The following is a 19,504-nucleotide window of genomic DNA, read 5'->3' on the forward strand; positions in this document are numbered from 1 at the left end:
AAGGATTCTTCAATGCGCGGCAGGGGGAATGCATCTTTCCTTGTCTTGTTGTTCAGTTGCCGATAATCAACACACATGCGCGGGCTGCCATCCTTCTTCTTAACGAGCACAATGGGAGAAGCATAGGGGCTGCTACTCTCTCTAATCACCTTGGCCCCTAACAACTGGTTAATATGCTCTTTCACAACCTCGTACTCTGAAGGGGGGATGCGCCTGTAACGCTGCCGCACAGGGATATCGTCTAAGAGTGGAATGTCATGGGAGATCAAGTTAGTGCAACCCAAATCAGTATCATGAGCAGAAAAGACAGAGCTGTATTTCTTAAGGAGAGACCTCACCTGTCCCTGTTCCTCTGCTGACAGTTTAGACAAATCAATCCCTTCCATCTGATCCTGCACAGTAGGAGTGGCGGTGTGAGATGCCATTGTGGCTACGTTAGGGGGTATTTCTGTCACACCAGCGGGCAAACTGACCACATGAACATCTTCCAGGGTCCCTATAACGGTCCTGGGGTGAAGCAAGACCGCCGTGGTCCCTACATTAACAACTGGTATGTATGCAGTACCTCTAACCACTCGAACCAATGCAGGGGACGCTAAAAGTCCAGCAGGCAAGTTAACATCATTAGGTTCAAATAACACGGTGGCACCTGAATATTGCTCCGAACAGGTGGCGGCCACTACTTTCATTACACCACCCGGAATGCAACATGCTCGCTTACCCCTCACTCTCACATGGCCAGACAAATCCAGTGGGGCTCTTATACTAACATCATGGCACTTTTGCAGCGCCTGCACAAGGGGTTTAGGGGCCTCGGTGACAAAGCCCAAACTAAACAATGCTTCACCGTGTTGCCCAAAAAGCTCGTGGTAACACTTCCGAATGACATTCATCCCCAATACACCCGGAACCGTGGAAGGTCCTGCACCTGGAGGATCTTTAACGACCAACACGCCACACTGTGGAAGAAACTTGTCACAGAGCTCTACACTTAGCTCGATATAGCCAAGGTAAGGAATGGACAACCCATTAGCCGCTTTAAGCTGCAACCAATGACAAGCTTGGAGACGCTCTTGACCCCAGGACTCAAAATGCTGGCGGAAAAAACTTTCAGTAATGGTGGAGACCATGGACCCCGTATCAACCAAACAAGGTACTTTTATACCGCCCATGTCCACATCTATATGAGGACAGGATGAAATTAATTTGGAGACTGCCTCTGGACCATTAGAAGCAACCCTTGAGCCAATAGACACCCCACCCGAACTGTGGCTCGGCAATACGGAGGGTGCTAGTTTTCCGAAGCCGTATTTAAAGGAGAGTGCCTGCGATTATGCAGAGGGGCCTGCGAAGGAGGCCGGGAACGAGGGACGCGTTCCCCATCACACTCCCGAGCAAAATGTCCAGGTTGCTGACAACGACGGCATATAATGGAGTCGCCCCGTCCTGAGCGAGGCATTCGATGGGGGCCCTGCAATCGAGCAATGCTCTGAGTGAGCTGATTAAGTTGCTCCTGCTGGCGCTTTAACAATTCCTTCATCTCGCTCATCTCAGACAAATGGGTAGACTGAGCTATTCCTGAGGGACCGCTATGGACCCCATACTGAATGCCATAAACAGAAGGGACAGAACTGCTTCTATGCCTAACGCCACTAGGCAACCCTTCACGTTCCCACCTAATAGCTTCCCCTCTAATCTCCAGCAATGTCAGTGTTGGCTGCCTCCTTACTAGCTGCTTTAACTCCCGCCGCAAGGTACTATCTAAGACCTGTTCAACAAATTGATCTCTTAATAAAACGTCAGCATTGGGCATGCCATTGGGGGCACTCGATTTAACTTTTTCCATAAGACCCAAGAGAGCGAGGGAAAACTCTTGCAGTGTCTCACTTTCCTGCTGTTTTCTAGAGAAGAAAGCTTCCTGCAATGCTACATAGGAGTCTGAACAGCCATACAGTTCTTGCAATATAGTGATTATCTTAGCAGGATCAGTCCTCTCTGCACTAGAGCGATATTTGATCTCCTCACGTGCTTCCCCTTCTAGGTGGTCAAACAGGAAAAATGCTTTATCAGCCAAAGACAAATGACGTGCTCTAGCACAACCTTCTATTTCCTCCAACCATTCATTCAACCCTATACCTGATTTTCCTCTAAACATAGGGCACTTTCTGTCACGGGGCACAAAAACTAGTCTCTCTGCTACAGAGACACCAGCCGTAGGGGGGTTAACAGATGATGCAGTTGAAGTAGAAGGTGTAGCACTAGTACCTGACCCATCAGCCCTCTCCTGACGCAGCCTCTCATTGTCTGCTTTCAGCTGCGCGATCAAGTCCCTGAGTTCCTGTAACTCTTCCTCCATCTCTGTAACACAGCTGTGAAATCCCACACCAAAGTAGCTGCTGCTTTGCCTTTATTCTGTACAAAATAATATAAAAAAAACAATTTACGTTACACCAAACAAAAAAAGAAGAACACACGTCTCTGTTTTAAAGAGTATATCCTGTCGACAACGCCAAGTTTGTGGCGAGACGAGGATGGGGTATAAAGTAAACACTCTTTGCAGTTTTAAAAAGACAACGCCACCCTGGGAATTTCACCCAGAGAATACTGAAAGTAACACTAAATCACCAGAAAGGCACTTAGGTTCGCTATACTCAGTCCAGAGACGATGTTCAATGATCAACAAATTCACAATTTAATAATAATTATTTAAAACACCATATAAAAGCACAATCATAAATATTCAAATACAAATATGCTTAAAAAGGTATTCAGAGCTGAGGCTTACCAGTGGAGGGGCAGGGATGCCACACACAAACTAAAGAAAGAAAACACACCCAAAACACAAGTGCAGCACACTATCACACACACACTCACACTAATAAACTAGACAAGGCAGGTGTGTACACTCAAGGGATCCCACCACCAAGGCACCCTAGTCTCCTCCACGTCGGCACTCCGCATCTGAATAAAAGAAACAAAGAAAATGTTAATATATTACAACAAACTAATGTGTAGCACCGGGGGATAACCCAACTGCAGGACCACACTGGTGATCCACAGCTAGAAAAAGGGCCTCCCACCAGTGGTGTAACAGAGAATCCAAACTACAAATCAAAAAGCAATAAAACATACAATCTGAATAAAACTCTAAAATCTGGAGCAAACGGAATCGCCGTACTGCTCCAACTTGCCGTCCACACGACGATAAGTTAACAGTCAATCAATATGCACGCCAGCTGACTCCGATAACCGGCATGCATATGGCCGTTGTCCACGCCGACGTCCACTGTAAAAGCTGACAGCAGCAGGGAAGAATTCTCACAACGGGAACAGACGGTAAAAGCACAGCAAGGCAAAACAGCAGCACTTCAGTTCACGTAGCTTGGCGCAAAACTAAGGCCCACACTTCCTGCGAAACATAATAAATAATTACTATAAAAGAACAATAGAAGGCAGAGAGCGTAACAAAAGTTGATTACGTACCAAGTAAGCCGGGTCACAGAACGTAAGCAGAATAGCTCAGAGGAGGCTTCTATAGCTACGACCAGCCGCGATGGAGACTTTAGAGGAGTAACCCACAAACGATCTCTACCACCCCGAGGAAGTCAGGTGACCAAAAAGGAGATCACAGGCAAGCAATGCAGAGACACTCAAATGGCCACTATTTATACCAGCGCCCCCTAATGGGCCAGGCTGAAAGTGGGTTGGACCGAGGGATAACATTCATCCTGCCACATTACTTAAAAGGTTATTTGAACGTATAAGGAAAGATGTTAATGGTGAATGTAAAGCATAAGGAAAGCTATGTTGCTAACTTCTGTTTTGTTTACAAAATATGTTGATACTGATGCTACGTATTATTTTACTGTATGTTCACAGTCTTACAAATTAAAAGAGGAAAAAACGGTCTTCAGTTAAAGACACAAAGACAAAGCAATGTGTCCTGTCGTTCCTGGAACCATCTCCTCTTATGTTAAGCTCGCTGCATAGGGTGAATAGCCATACATTCACCTGAGGGCAGCAGAGTAAGAAGATTATCTACCTATCAAGCACCCAAGATGTCTCAGCCTGAGGCGTCACCGCCTCTCTCCCAGATGGTGGTCCGGTCAGAGTGCCACTCACGCTCTTCACGCTCTTCACGTCGTTCATCCACCAGTCAAGCTGCAGCCCGAGCCAGAGCAGAAGCAGAAGCCGCCCGCACTAGAGCACAGTACGCCAAACGCCAGATCGACATGGAGGTTGAGAAGGCACGCATCGAGGCAACACTAAACGCTCTAAAGAAGGAGGGTGAGGCTGAAGCAGCGCTCGCCGCAGCTCATGTCCTGGAAGCGGCAGCCGATGAGGAGCATGACGCCGTTGACCTCACAGAACAAGGAGTCTCCTCTAAAACACCTCCTTCCATCAGACGCGCTCAAGATTATGTGAACGCTCACTTCGCTAACCGCAGCTTGGTAGTTAATGAAGACGGAAAGCCTGATACAGGACAACTGGTTGGTAATAACGACGCTCAGCATCTACGACAGAGTCAACCACCAGTTGCCTCCTCTCCAGGTGAACATCTCACTGACTTTGTAAATCAGAAGCAACCAAAGTCCCCTCCTATAAACAGAAAAACTGACATTTCAACCGAGCCTAAATCTTCATTGCCTCCAAAGACTGAACTCTCAGATCTCACAGCCTATCTAGCACGTCGTGATCTGCTGACAGCGGGATTCAAGGTTTTTGACAACCGTCCTGAGTCTTACTTGTCCTGGAAGTCCATTTTCCGCAACGCCATAGAAGGCCTCAACCTCAAGTTCAGCGAAGAGCTTGACCTTCTCACGAAGTGGCTCAGCGGGGAGTCACTACAACATGCGCTGAGGATCAGGGCGGTCCATGTGAACAACCCACACGCAGGTCTTCAACGTTTGTGGCAACGCCTGGACAAAAGTTTTGGTTCTCCAGAGGTAGTCGAAGCGTCACTTTTCCAATGCTTACAGTCTTTTCCAAAAATATCTAATAAGGACACTCACTTATTGCAGGAGCTTGCAGATCTCCTGTTGGAGTTAGAGTATGCACAAAGTGAAAATTATCTACCCGGCCTTAGCTTTCTGGACACCCCAAGGGGGATAAACCTGATAGTGGAAAAGCTCCCCTACGGACTCCAGGAGTCCTGGGTGAAACAGGGGACAAAATACAAAAGGGACAACGGTGCAGTTTACCCACCTTTCTCATATTTTGTTCAGTTTATAAATGATTATGCAGAAATGAAAACAGATCCTAGCTTTATGTTACAAAGTCCAAACATAGTAGCTCCAAAACCTGATAAGCCATTGTTGAAACCAACTAAATACAGAGGTGCGGTTGCAGTGAACAGAACAGATATTAGTCAAACAAATGTCACAACTCGAACGTCAGTTCTCAACCCAGACAGACAATGTCCTATTCACCACAAGCCCCATTCACTTGCCAAATGCAGGGGTTTTAGGTCAAAAACACTAGATGAAAGGAAAAGCATCCTCAAAGAACATGCTATTTGTTATAAGTGTTGTTCTTCCACAGGTCACCGAGCTAACGATTGCAAAGCCATTATCCAATGCTCGGAATGTAATAGTGACGCTCATGTGTCTGCTATGCATGCTGGTCCACCTCTGTGGACAACCAAGGACTCTAACCTCCTGCCTCAAAGCCACGGCGGGGAGTCTGATCCTTCAAGCCCTGTAACCACAACTGCTTGCACAGAGGTGTGTGGCCCAGCTCTGAAAGGCAAATCGTGCTCTAAGATTTGTTTAGTCAACGTGTATCCCCGCACAAATCCTGAAGAGAAAAGGAGGATGTACGCCATGTTGGATGATCAAAGCAACTCATCCTTAGCCAGGTCTGCTTTCTTCGACATGTTTAATGTAAAAAGCGCTATGCTCCCATACACCATGAAAACATGTGCAGGTTTGTCAGAGGCTGGAGGACGCAGAGCAACTAATTTCGTTATTCAGGATGTAAATGGGGAAGTGTCCATGGTGCTGCCCACACTAACAGAATGTGATCACATTCCAGATAATAGAGATGAGATACCCACCAAGGAGGCTGTGTCAGCTCACCCTCATCTACACGCACTCGTTTCACAGATCCCTCCTCTGGACCCAGCCGCGGACATTCTCCTCCTCTTGGGCCGGGACATCATCCAAGCTCACAAGGTTCGCAGTCAGGTAAATGGTCCAAACAGTGCACCTTATGCCCAACGCCTCGATCTGGGATGGGTGGTTGTAGGCGATGTCTGCCTCTCAGGTGCCCACAAACCCACAGTAAACTCTTTCAAGACAGACATTCTGAATAACGGGCGCCCTACCTTCCTTAGCCCCTGTGCAAGCAAAATCTATATAAAAGACAAATACACAGAAAGCTGTCCTAAATTCGAGAAGACACAAGCAGAAGTAGGCAGACACATTTTCCAGCAAACAGCAGATGATGACAAAACGGCTCTGTCAGTAGAAGATGCATTATTCCTGGAAATTATGCACAGAGACTTTACTAAAGATGAGGCGAACAATTGGGTAGCTCCACTCCCATTCCGCTCCCCCAGACAGCGTTTACCCAACAATAGGGACCAAGCCCTCAGTCGCTTAATGACGCTCCGCAAAACACTGAAAAAGAAACCTGAAATGAAAGAACATTACGTTGAGTTTTTAGACAAAACTTTCAGTAAGGGCCACGCTGAACCAGCTCCAGCTTTAGCTCCAGAACAAGAATGCTGGTATCTCCCTAGTTTTGGCATTTATCACCCTCAGAAGCCAGGAAAAATTAGGGTGGTTTTTGATTCAAGTGCGCAATACAACAATGTTTCTCTCAATGATGTGCTACTAAAAGGGCCAGATCTCAATAATACTCTTGTGGGAGTTCTGATGCGTTTCAGGTCCGACCCATATGCAGTCATGGCCGACGTGGAGCAAATGTTTTACAATTTTGTTGTCAGAGAAGACCACCGCAACTACCTTCGCTTCTTGTGGTTCAAAAACCATGATCTGGATGGAGAAGTACAGGAATTCAGGATGAGAGTCCACGTGTTTGGGAACTGCCCCTCCCCATCAGTGGCCATTTACGGACTGAAACGAACAGCGATGGAGGGAGAAAAAGAACACGGCAATGATGTAAGAGAGTTCATTGAACGCCACTTTTATGTGGATGATGGACTAAAATCATTTCCTTCCACTGATGAGGCCATCAACATTCTCTGTGGGGCTCAGAAGATGCTGGCTCAGTGTAACATACGCCTGCATAAAATCTCATCCAACTGTCCTACCATCACAAACGCTTTTCCAAGTGAGGACCTTGCAGCTGACATGCAGGGCCTTGACCTTGGGCAGACACCCATGCAGCGAAGCTTGGGCTTGGGCTGGGACCTGTCTACAGACTTGTTCAGGTTCCAGATAACCGTCAATGAGAAGCCCTTTACCAAGCGTGGAGTATTGTCAGTCGTTAATAGTGTGTACGACCCACTCGGCTTTGCTGTCCCTGTCATTGTAGAGGGCAGGGTCATACTCAGAGACATTTCCACTGACATTCGTGAATGGGACACTGAACTCCCTAAAGACAAATTACAACAGTGGAAACACTCTCTCAAACATCTACAACAACTTGAGATTCCCAGAATGTTCACCTCAATACCACTCTCTGCAGCAGTAACTAAGGAAATCCATGTTTTCTGCGATGCCTCTACCAAGGCAGTGGCCGCTGTTGCCTACCTTAAGCTCACAGACAGAGATGGTCATAATGAAGTGGGCTTCCTTCTCGGCAAGGCACGGCTTGCCCCAAGACCAGACATCACCATACCCAGACTTGAGCTCTGTGCAGCGGTCCTGGCTGTCGAGGTGGCAGAGTTGGTCGTGGATGAGCTGGACATCGCAGTTGATCAGGTGAGCTTCTATTCAGACTCCAAAGTAGTCCTTGGTTACATCTTCAACACAAAGAGGCGTTTTTACATCTATGTGCACAACAGAGTGGAACGCATCAGGCGATCCACACAAGCTCACCAGTGGCATTATGTGCCCACTCACTTAAATCCTGCTGATCATGCCACGCGCGCATTACCTGCTGAGCACCTTTCTACCTCCACATGGCTCAGTGGACCCGCTTTTCTTACCAAGTCAGAAACAGGTCAGTCTCAGGCAGAGTCATTTGATCTTGTAGACCCAGAGACTGACAACGAACTGCGTCATGCGGTAACTACTTGTGTTACCACTCTTGCAAAGGATGTTCTCAGTGGTGCCAGATTCGAAAGGTTTTCTAGTTGGAATGTACTACTGAAGGCTATATCTAGACTCCGACACATTGTTCAGTCCTTTAAGCAGAACATAGAAGGCACCTGTCAGGGCTGGCACAGCTGTAGTGAGCATTTAACTGAAAAGCAGCTCGATCAAGCTAAGATCATTATCATTCGCACTGTCCAAAGAGAAGTCTATGCAGAAGACATAAGACAGCTTGAAAAGAGTATGCCCCTCAAAAGTTCAAGCCCACTTAGCAAACTGAACCCATTTCTTGACACAAATGGAATCCTCAGAGTGGGTGGGAGACTAAGACGAGCACAGTTGACTTCAGATGAAACAAATCCGATCCTCATGCCTGCCAAACACCACCTTGCCCAGCTCATTATAAGACACTTCCATGTGAAAGTATGCCATCAGGGCAGACATTTTACTGAAGGAGCAGTCAGAGCTGCAGGCTTTTGGATTGTGGGAGGAAAAAGAGCAATAAGCAAAATGATATTCAGCTGCGTGACATGTCGAAAACTAAGAGGCAGACAGCAGGAACAGATTATGGCTGAGCTACCAGAGGATAGGCTGTCCACTGACCCTCCGTTCACACATGTAGGGCTTGATGTATTCGGTCCCTGGTCTGTCACTGTCAGAAAAACGCGTGGTGGGCAAGCGGATGCAAAGCGATGGGCAGTCATATTTACGTGCATGAGTACACGGGCCATTCACATTGAAGTTATAGAATCAATGGACACGTCATCATTCATCAATGCCCTGCGTCGTTTTTTTGCCATCAGAGGTGCAGTCAAACTTCTTAGGTCCGATTGTGGGACAAATTTTGTGGGTGCCTGCAAAGAGCTGCAAATAGACAAACAGGGCTGCTACAACAGCAAACTAAACAGCTTTCTTGAAGACTCTGGCTGCAAATGGCTATTCAACCCCCCACATGCGTCGCATATGGCTGGCTCCTGGGAGCGAATGATTGGGGTCACACGCAAAATCCTTGATGCAATGCTCCTAGAACACAGGAATGCAAAGCTTACCCATGAAATACTAGTGACCTTAATGGCTGAAGTCACTGCAATAGTGAATGCTCGTCCGTTAACAGCAGTTTCTGCAGATCCAGATAACCCAGTCATCCTTACCCCAGCCATGCTGCTCACGCAAAAGGTTACGACCCCACCAATCCCACCAGGTCAGTTTGGAAACAGTGATCTGTTCAAAGCTCAATGGAGGCGCGTACAATATCTCGCTGATGTCTTCTGGAGACGATGGAAAAAAGAATACATCTCAGGACTTCAGGACCGCCGCAAATGGAAAACAGTAAAGCCTAACCTACAAACAGGAGATGTTGTTCTTTTAAGAGAGACACTCGAACATAGGAACAACTGGCCACTTGGACTTATCACCAAAACCTTTCCCAGTGAGGATGGGCTTGTAAGGAAGATAGAGGTGAGGATTTTCCGCAAGGGTGAAAACAAGTGCTACATAAGGCCTATAAGTAAGGTTGTGCTATTGGTGTCTAAGGATTGTACTTAGAAGCAGAAACTTTGTTTCATTGTATGTCACTTGCCTTTTACATGTTAGTTGAGGGTGACATTCCATGGATGTCAGGCGGGGAGTATTCTGCCCCTCGGTTGTTACTTTGTTGGGTTTCTTTGGCTGGCGCATTTCTCAGGTTTCCCAATAGTGGGCAGTATTACCCCTTCAGTTTGTGGCTTCTTCTTTGGTTGTTTGGTGTGCGCTACACTGCCCCCTTTGGTGATGTGTTGTAAGCAGCAGGCAAAGTTCACGCGGGCAGTGTGAGAAAATGCATGGAGCAGAAAACAAGCTGCACAACTTTAAGCCCAGTTTACATCGTTGGGGAGTTTGTTGAGCCATAATCTGTAAGTAAGCAATGTCTAACTTCATTTTCTGTAAGATTGTTACTTTCATGTTACTTAAAAGGTTATTTGAACGTATAAGGAAAGATGTTAATGGTGAATGTAAAGCATAAGGAAAGCTATGTTGCTAACTTCTGTTTTGTTTACAAAATATGTTGATACTGATGCTACGTATTATTTTACTGTATGTTCACAGTCTTACAAATTAAAAGAGGAAAAAACGGTCTTCAGTTAAAGACACAAAGACAAAGCAATGTGTCCTGTCGTTCCTGGAACCATCTCCTCTTATGTTAAGCTCGCTGCATAGGGTGAATAGCCATACATTCACCTGAGGGCAGCAGAGTTACACTTGTGTTTGAATCCTGCAGCTTATCACACATTTGATTTCCATGTGTGACAACTGCAAGTGTCCAGAGTGAGGACAGACTGAGGGACCCACTGCTGCACATCACCTGTGAGGCTTTGCACCCCTGATGATCCACCAGGACAAACTCAGCAGTGAGGAAGAGGAGGAGGAAGAGCCAGCAGCAGCTGACAGATGGAGAGAATAGACAGACTGTTCCCTGTTTGTGAAGGACTGCTAGGAAAGTTTAAAATAACTAATTGCCTGTCCTGAATCAGTCTCATTAGGTAATGTTCAAAATATTTTATCATTCCAGTGTTTTCAGTGTGGGAGAAAGTACTCAGGGCCTTCAAGTTACACACTATGAAAGGCAGCAACAAGTTTAATATTCAGAAACCTAAAGTACAAACCGGATTCCAAAAAAGTTGGGACACTAAACAAATTGTGAATAAAAACTGAATGCAACGACGTGGAGATGGCAAATGTCAATATTTTATTCAGAATAGAACGTAAATCACAGAACAAAAGTTGAAACTGAGAAAATTGATCATTTTAAGGGAAAAATATGGTGATACAAAATGTCATGGTGTCAACAAATCCCAAAAAAGTTGGGACAAGGCCATTTTCACCACTGTGTGGCATCTCCCCTTCTTCTTACAACACTCAACAGACGTCTGGGGACCGAGGAGACCAGTTTCTCAAGTTTAGAAATAGGAATGCTCTCCCATTCTTGTCTAATACAGGCCTCTAACTGTTCAATCGTCTTGGGCCTTCTTTGTCGCACCTTCTTCTTTATGATGCGCCAAATGTTCTCTATAGGTGAAAGATGTGGACTGCAGACAGTACCCGGATCCTTCTCCTACGCAGCCATGATGTTGTGATTGATGCAGAATGTGGTCTGGCATTATCTTGTTGAAAAATACAGGGTCTTCCCTGAAAGAGATGACGTCTGGATGGGAGCATATATTGTTCTAGAACCTGAATATATTTTTCTGCATTGATGGTGCCTTTCCAGACATGCAAGCTGCCCATGCCACACGCACTCATGCCACCCCATACCATCAGAGATGCAGGCTTCTGAACTGAGCGTTGATAACAACTTGGGTTGTCCTTGTCCTCTTTGGTCCGGATGACATGGCGTCCCACATTTCCAAAAAGAACTTCGAATCGTGACTCGTCTGACCACAGAACAGTCTTCCATTTTGCCACACTCCATTTGAAATGATCCCTGGCCCAGTGAAAACGCCTGAGCTTGTGGATCTTGCTTAGAAATGGCTTCTTCTTTGCACTGTAGAGTTTCAGCTGGCAACGGCGGATGGCACGGTGGATTGTGTTCACTGACAATGGTTTCTGGAAGTATTCCTGAGCCCATTCTGTGATTTCCTTTACAGTAGCATTCCTGTTTGTGGTGCAGTGTCGTTTAAGGGCCCGGAGCATCCAGTATGGGTTTACGCCCTTGACTCTTACGCACAGAGATTGTTCCAGATTCTCTGAATCTTCAGATGATGTTATGCACAGTTGATGATGATAACTGCAAAGTCTTTGCAATTTTTCGCTGGGTAACACCTTTCTGATATTGCTCCACTGTCTTTCTGCGCAACATTGTGGGAATTGGTGATCCTCTACCCATCTTGGCTTCTGAGAGACACTGCCACTCTGAGAAGCTCTTTTTATACCCAATCATGTTGCCAATTAACCTAATCAATGTTAATTGGTCTTCCAGCTCTTCGTTATGCTCAAATTTACTTTTTCCAGCCTCTTATTGCTACTTGTCCCAAGTTTTTTGGGATTTGTTGACACCGTGTAATTTTAAATCAACATATTTTTCCTTTGAAATGATACATTTTCTCGGATTAAACGTTTGATCTGTCATCTACGTTCTATTCTGAATAAAATATTGACATTTGCCATCTCCACATCATTGCATTCAGTTTTTATTCACAATTTGTTTAGTGTCCCAACTTTTTTGCAATCCGGTTTGTATGTATCAGCAGCAGAATGGACCTAAAAATAAATGTACTTCTGCCCAGTTTGACCCATTTAGCAGAAGCCAGCCTGTTTAAGGCTCTGATATCTATTCTGTATGACTTAAAGCAGTTATGACATGGTCTGATTTTCTCACCCAATAAAGGAATATTTAATATATCAGTCTACTCTTCATTTTATCAGAAACAGTTATCACAGCTTGTACATTTTCTTTTTATAAATGTATGTAAGCAATGAGCCAAATTTAGTAATGCCAACATACTGAAGGAACAACATTTGTCTCCTATATATGATACACCTATATATGCACTGTCAAAGATACTTGTCTTTGAGTGAAGATTTAAGGTGATAAGACATAAATAACTGCAACTTGAATCTGTACTGAGGCTCAGTATTTGACACAGAGTTCATGTTCACTGCTGTAATAGCTAATAATGATTAATATAATAACTATAATATTGGCCATATTATATTTACATTACCAAAGTGATATGACTTTAGTCTCATGAACAACATTAGCTAATTCTTATTTACTAACTAATCTTAAATGACTGTTCAGTACAGAAATGAAGCCCAAAAATCATGTTTTACTGTCCTGTGGTCTCAGCCTCAGATACTTATCAAATCACACAAAGCTCTTGTAGAAACAAACAAACAAATGAACAAAATATGTTCTCCTTCATTTCTGTCAAACAAAGTTGTATGACACGTTTCCAGCAGTTAGTATCATGGTTGCTAGGCAACCTGGGAAGCGCGACGGAGACTAGACCGTCCCATTTCACAAGCCTCTCACTTCCGCACGTCTCGTACTTATAGTACGCACCGTACGTAGTGCGCGTACTTCAAGCGTGCAGACCCTGCCACAGCCTGAGAACCGTCACAGACAACGGGGGCGGGGCTTAAGCTCGGACAGATCAAAGGCCTTTGCAACGTCACATCAAAGGCCTTTGCAACGTCACAACAAAGGTGCTTCGAAGGAGCTCCCAAATAGCATAAATAGAGCCTTGGCGACACTCTACACCAGTGCACTCCAAAGTTGGTCCGTCTAAAGTATCGCTGAGTCTAAAATACTGCTGAAAGTCAACCGTTATTAAATATGTCTCACGTTTATGGTAGAGCTAACGATCACGTTTCCCGTGCAAAGGTTTGCACAACTGAAGAATTGCGGGCTGAAAAAGAAGCCACAAAAGAGGAGAAAAAATGCGTCAGGTTTGCAACGCTCCCATCACTCCACAACGGCTGGGAGCACACAATCAGACCAACGACAGAGAGAGTGCGGGACGTACAAAGGGTAAGTCGGGAGTGGGGTGAGGCTGGCAGTAGTGATCGGGTTGGTTTCTTCCGTTGTCAGCAACGGAGCAGCTCAGAACAAACAGCACCTAAAACGGAATGCCTGTTTGTTAATAAATCAAATAGGGTTGTGTCTGTAGCTAAAGACTCACCAGCTAAGAATTTAATCCCACCCCTGCCTCCTCTTCCTATTAAACCGCAGAAAACACAGCGTGCCCCTATTATTAAAAAGCAACACGAGGTTGTTGCACCTTATGCACCACGCATATTAGAGACGTGGGACATAAACACAAATAAAAATGTACTTCCACCCCTACCTCCTCTTCCTATTAAACCGCAGAAAACACAGCGTGCCCCCATTATTAAAAAGCAACACGAGGTTGTTGCACCTTATGCACCACGCATGTTAGAGACGTGGGACATAAACACAAATAAAAATGTACTTCCACCCCTACCTCCTCTTCCTATTAAAACGCAGAAAACACAGCGTGCCCCTATTATTAAAAAGCAACACGAGGTTGTTGCACCTTATGCACCACGCATGTTAGAGACGTGGGACATAAACACAAATAAAAATGTACTTCCACCCCTACCTCCTCTTCCTATTAAAACGCAGAAAACACAGCGTGCCCCTATTATTAAAAAGCAACACGAGGTTGTTGCACCTTATGCACCACGCATATTAGAGACGTGGGACATAAACACAAATAAAAATGTACTTCCACCCCTACCTCCTCTTCCTATTAAAACGCAGAAAACACAGCGTGCCCCTATTATTAAAAAGCAACACGAGGTTGTTGCACCTTATGCACCACGCATGTTAGAGACGTGGGACATAAACACAAATAAAAATGTACTTCCACCCCTACCTCCTCTTCCTATTAAAACGCAGAAAACACAGCGTGCCCCTATTATTAAAAAGCAACACGAGGTTGTTGCACCTTATGCACCACGCATATTAGAGACGTGGGACATAAACACAAATAAAAATGTACTTCCACCCCTACCTCCTCTTCCTATTAAAACGCAGAAAACACAGCGTGCCCCTATTATTAAAAAGCAACACGAGGTTGTTGCACCTTATGCACCACGCATGTTAGAGACGTGGGACATAAACACAAATAAAAATGTACTTCCACCCCTGCCTCCTCTTCCTATTAAACCGCAGAAAACACAGCGTGCCCCTATTATTAAAAAGCAACACGAGGTTGTTGCACCTTATGCACCACGCATGTTAGAGACGTGGAAATATTAACAGCAGTAAAATATAAATAACACCCCCCCCCCCCCCCCCCCCCCAACCGGCTGCAGCAGATAGCCGCCCCTCCCTGAGCCTGGATCTGCTGGAGGTTTCTTCCTGTTCAAAGGGAGTTTTTCCTTCCCACTGTCGCCATGTGCTTGCTCATAGGGGGTCATTTGATTGTTGGGTTTTTTTTTTTCACAACAACAGTTGTGAAAATATTCACAACTGTTGTTGTGAAAATATAACGGTTGTTGTGAAAATATTCACAACAACAGTTATATTGCAAAGTCTTCACCATCCATCAGCCATTACAATACAAATAATAAAAATCTTGAAATACATAAAAATGTTGATGTTTGATTTTGTTTACTTTAGTTTTGTTTACTACTACGTGTCTGATAGTGATTGTCTGAGTAGATAAAACAGTGGTCCTGTACCACCAACATCATTATGGAGATGTGTGAAAATGACTGGGAGACAGACTGGAGGACTACTGTGAAATCAGAAAAAGCAGAGTGGGGAGGTACTTCCTGTACATTGCTTCTCCAGCTGTGTAAATTACATTTTTCTCAGCAGCAACAGCTTTGGGGTTAGGAGAATACCAGGACCAGTTAGTGCACAATTACCAATTCATCAGCTGCATAACAGCAGCTGGAGCCTCACAGCTGGAGCGCACTGTACTGAGTGAAACATTTTCACACTTCGGCGGCTCCGCTCTTTGTGTTTGTCTTTTTTGCGCTAGATTCTGAAGCTGCAGGTTTGATCTATCTTCAAACAACATTGACTGAACCAGCAGCAAAAGAAGATCCAAACTAGCTTCACGTTTCGCTTCACATAAACATTAAATAAACACCTTAAATTCCCTCTTACTTTTGCAGTTTTAACTCCACCACGATAAAAATCACACGTCATGCAGAGCTCTCCGTCTCTCTCTCTCAGGAATAGATTCCCATAAAAAAAGTCTGTTTTCTGCGTTATTCGCTTGCTTATTACCCACCAGGCTACCGTTGTTTACAGCGCTGTCTGCCACTGGTTTTTGTTTTTTAAATTTCCAACACGTAAGCCTAATTTCTTCACTTCAGTACTGAACAAATGTATCTACTGCAGAATATTTTTAAGGTTATCTGCTATAAAATCCCAGGCCAGGAAAATCTCCTTCATGTTTTTCTGTTTTATCCTCAGTTACTTTGACACAAAGGCATCTGCTGAGATGCTTACACCTTTGATCAAGTCTCACAAGTGTCAGCTTTGTTTTTATAGATGTAAAAACAAGGATATGTACTGATAAGTGATCAGAAATACAATATTTCTGACTGTATGGGGCAAAATTTCCCTGATTCAAATATAATCACCGAAATTCAAAAATTGCAGTTTTAATTTTCGCAAATGGCGCTCAATGACTCATTAACTGACGCTACTTATCAGCCAATCGGTGGCATGTAGTCTGACGACGTCACAGTGTAGTACCTGATCAGAATGCTTGGAATCCCGGGCTGTGAACTACTATGACCTAATGGAGAACCCAGAAAAGCATTCAGGATTTTCAGACGGAGCAGAATCATGGTTCCATCAATTGTTTGATGTTCATTTTATGAAATACTGTGTTAGCTTTATGGCCTGTATTTTGGTAAATGGCCTGTATTTATATAGCGCTTTACTAGTCCCTAAGGACACCAAAGCGCTTTACATATCCAGTCATCCACCCATTCACACACACATTCACACACTGGTGATGGCAAGCTACATTGTAGCCACAGCCACCCTAGGGCGCACTGACAGAGGCGAGGCTGCCGGACACTGGCGCCACTGGGCCCTCTGACCATTTATGATCCCACTACCACAAATAACAGAATTCAAACTATCCACAAACTGTCTCATGACTCCACAGAATATTTTCCCTAAGTACTTGAGGATCATCTATCTGTTTTTTTTTGGAAAACTTAAGGGGAGGTGTTATGACCCGGCTCGAGGCTGCAACATAAAAAAGGAGACGAATATCAGAGTGTAAGTGAGAAGAGGTTTTAGCTTAAAATGACATCCCAGGTTGGCTCAAATGGCTGTTGCCACAAAGGCAACGACTAGTGAGCTTCCTGAATAGCCTGCCACAGGTATGCGTTTATTTATACCTTACTAGGTGTGGCCAATTAGCAACAGCTGAACACACTGAGGAGATTAGGGGCTGCAGAGGGGCGTAACACCACCTCACTCAAAAGGGTTCCTCTAGGACCCCTAAATTTATTAAGCCAAAGCCAAAACTTGAGCAGTTTATTACCTGCTCTCCTGACACAAAACTAAATACTCGCATTTCTTAAGTTGGCATTTTTTATTTTTTTATTTTTTTAGGACAGGGGGAAAGAATGAAAGAAAGAGGGGGAGAGAAAGAAAGAAAACCAAAGGGGAGAAGAGTCGGTGAGAAGGGGGGGAAGAGAGAGAGAAAAAAAAAAAAAAAAACAAAAAAAAAACTCCTGGGTCACCTGTATGGAGAGAGAGAAAAAAAAAAAAAACAGGGGAGACAGCAAACAACAAAGAGCAACATAATAATAGAAAAAAAAAAAAAGCACCATCACAATAAACTAGCTAGTCATAGATATCAATAGTTACTAAATAATAAACGATATTGTGCAGCACGCAAGATAGACAGCGCACAGTGTGCTTTGAGGCAGCAGCCAAGAAAGCTGTAGTCCGCATCTGTGAATACCCATGTGTACACCTGTGTGCATACCTGTGTGGATCAGCATGCTTGCATTCCAAAGGTTTCTCCATGCAATGATCTGCTATAGAGTGTGGGGAGCCACAGCCCTGTCCTCTATGGTATCAAGCAGGTATGGAGGAGATCAAAACTCCAGACATCCAGAGGCCCCCAGAACACAAGAGACCAAGGAAGACCCACAGAGGGGCAGCTGCGCCACTGTCCCAGTAAGAGCTAAGGAGAGTCCCAGATGAGGGCTCATTCAGCAGCCGCGGAGCAGAAGCCAGGGGGAGTTGCAGTGACGCGCCCGTGAGCTCCGCCGGCAGCCAGCTGCGCCTGAGTGACCGAGCCCCAGGCCGAGAGGCCGGGGGCACCCCACCTCCGAGGTGGCCCGAGCGAGCCCCAATAAGCGGCCGCCAAGGAGTGAGCTGGTGTGTACCCGGACGCCCACCCCCAGATACAAAGAACCACCAACGCACCGATACCTGAGGGAGTCCGCCACCGGCAGGGGAAGTGGTGGTGGGTGGAGATAGGCCTCCAAACCTTGGAGGGCCCGAGATGTCCCCAGAGAGGTGGCGTCTGATACCCAACCTGACATATAGACACAGACATACAGGCACACACAGACACAAACATCCATTCCCACCCTCATGCTCTCATATGTACTTCACACTCAACCGACGTGGAGACAGACATAAAGGGACGCTGTATACACGATCACACTCCCCAAGCGTACTCTACTAACCGGGTCTAGGTACCCTTGCCCCTGGAGGGGGGAACTGCACCCAGACCCAGGTGGTGTTACCCTTTTCCCTGCGGTGGGGAGAGGCAGACCGCCCCGACTCCGCAGCAGCAGGGAGGCCCCAGACCGCAGTCGGACGGCCCACTCCTCCTAGCCCCCCCGCTCCAGTAGGCCGCAGAGAATGGGGGTGAGAGAAGACTCCAAACCTTGGAGTTGGCATCTTTAAGCAAGGATGCCTTAGGATTTAAAGTTGCCACACTGAATGCACAAAGACTAACATGTGACCAACATAAAGGGGTACAAAGGTCAAATCCAAAACGATTATTCAACCTGCTACAACACAAAATCAGAGCAGCCACGAATAATCACATTCACAAGTGATCGGTGGTTCCACCACACAAACGGTCACATACAAGTGGCCTCATACCACAACAAGTTGCTGTAATATACAAAATTCATTAAAGCAACGCTAAAAACAATAATACCCTAACTTTACATACCTACATGCCGGCAAAGTTATGTGCCATTAGCGATGTTAGTACTAACTGGGTTTTAAAACCTTTACTTTAAAATATATGCCGCTATATATATACCTGACATTAATCTTACAGAAAATGTGATACTTTTATGGATAATTAAAGTCAGTCATATATCCACAAACACAAAAAGCTGAAAATCAGTGAATGCTGCCAAATATCACGGCACAAGCAGGATCCACTGCACTGTTAATGTTAGCTATGTTATATTGCTGCCTCTGTGGTGTCGAGCCAAACGGGCTTTAACGTGTGTTTGAACCAGCTGACGGTTCACTCGTTAAGCTGAAAGAAAGATGCTTTAATCACAGCAGTCACACGTGTCCACTGTACCATCTGGGACTCTTCTTGTTTAGCACTTGTAATAACACAAACTGTTGGATTGTGTGTCCACAGGTGTTTGTACTTTGCATCGTAATAAAATGACGGTAAAAGGCCCCGCCCATAACCTATCCATGTCTTACCATGCAACGACTCTGTGAGTGGACTGGGGAAGGGTTGTGGTAGAGTCCTCCGTCAGGAATGAGATATGTGTGCCAACCTTTTATTCTTCCTTACAATTATTAT

General features: G+C 45.2%; 1 long non-coding RNA gene across 1 annotated transcript; it reads right to left on the reverse strand.

The window, feature by feature from the left end:
* Positions 1 to 2,282: 2,282 nt before the first annotated feature.
* Positions 2,283 to 3,680, reverse strand: LOC146608687 (uncharacterized). Its single transcript, XR_014905140.1, has 3 exons — positions 3,484 to 3,680; positions 2,875 to 2,961; positions 2,283 to 2,412 (listed from the first exon to the last, which is right to left on the reverse strand). It is a non-coding gene; the product is annotated as an uncharacterized LOC146608687 (long non-coding RNA).
* Between the last annotated feature and the right edge of the window lie 15,824 nt (positions 3,681 to 19,504).

This window comes from Diplotaxodon limnothrissa, linkage group LG23 (genome assembly GCF_057381915.1).
Source record: "Diplotaxodon limnothrissa isolate DT_005_m linkage group LG23, D_limnothrissa_male_GT1.1, whole genome shotgun sequence".
NCBI lineage: Eukaryota > Metazoa > Chordata > Actinopteri > Cichliformes > Cichlidae > Diplotaxodon > Diplotaxodon limnothrissa.